Source organism: Carlito syrichta, unplaced genomic scaffold, assembly GCF_000164805.1.
Source record: "Carlito syrichta isolate Samal-C Ts95f unplaced genomic scaffold, Tarsius_syrichta-2.0.1 Scaffold312739, whole genome shotgun sequence".
Classification (NCBI taxonomy): Eukaryota; Metazoa; Chordata; class Mammalia; order Primates; family Tarsiidae; genus Carlito; species Carlito syrichta.
This window is the reverse complement of record NW_007256835.1, coordinates 380,565-381,907: the sequence shown is the minus strand read 5'-3', so window position 1 is coordinate 381,907 and position 1,343 is coordinate 380,565.

Genomic DNA, 1,343 nt, shown 5'->3' with positions numbered 1-1,343 from the left:
GCGGGCTCAGGCAATCCACTCACCTCAGCCTCCCAAAGGCGCGGATTACAGGCTGAGCCAGAGCCCGGCCAAAGTTTTAGTTTTAATGAATTTAAATATAGCCACTCTCCAGACTTCACTCTCTACTTGGAGGTATAGGGCTCAAAGCCCAGGCCTCTAATCTGGTGGTTGGTCTTTCAGTCAATTATCTTGTTAGCATAAACAATCTAGGGGCCCGCCCAACTCATCTCATTAGCATAAACCATCCCAAGTGGTCTGAGGGCCCCACAGTGAATAAGAAAGACACTGCTATAATCCCAGCACTTTGGAAGGCCGAGATGAGAGGATGGCCTGAGTTCAGGGGTTCGAGACCAGCCTGGGCAACTTGGTGAGACCTCGTCTCTACAATAAATCAAAAAATTAGCCGGGCATGGTGGTGCGTGCCTACAGCTCCAGCTACTTGCAAGGCCTAGGTGAAAGGATAGCCTGAGCCAAGCGAGTTGACACTGGGGTGGCTGTGATCGTGCTACTGTACTCCAGCCTGGGCGACGGTGTGAGACTCTGACTCAAAAAAGAAAAGAAAAAAAGACACTCCTGTTACTTGGGATTCAGGGACTCCCTCTCAGGAATCAGGGACAAATGCTAGCCAAATTCTTTATTCCCAGTGGTAAAGACAGATTTGAGAAAGGCTGGCAAAGTTTGAAAAAGCTGCTGTAGAAACTGGCATGATGGCTCATGTCTGTAATCCCGGCACTTTGGAAGGCAGAGGTGAGAGAATTGCCTGAGCCCACGGGTTCAATACTAGTCTGGGCAACTTGGTGAGACCTCAGCTGTACAATAACCCAAAAAATTAGCTGGGTGTGGTGGCACATGGCTGTAGTCCCAGTTACTTGAAAGACTGTGGCAGCCAAGCCCAGCCGGTGGAGGCTGCAAGTAGCCATGAGGACGACACTGCACTTCAATCTGTGTGACAGAGTAAGACTCTGATTCAAAAAAAAAAAAAGACAGTTTTGAGAAAATTGGGGAATGGATATTAGATGACAGTAAGAAATTATTCTTTGTTTAATTAGGTTGATAATGTATGATTTTTTTTTTAATCCCATATTGTGCTGGGCTCGGTGGCTCAGCCTGTAATCCCGCGCCTTTGGGAGGCTGAGGTGAGTGGATTGCCTGAGCCCGCGGGTTCGAGACCCGCCTGGGCAGCGAGACCTCATCTCTACAATAAATAAAAAAATGAGCCGGGCGTGGTAGCGCGCGCCTGTAATTCCAGCTACTTGGAAGGCTGAGGCGGAAGGATCGCCAGAGCCCAGCAGGTCGAGGCTGCGGTGGCCGGGAGCGGCCACTGCACTCCAGTCTGGGCGCCC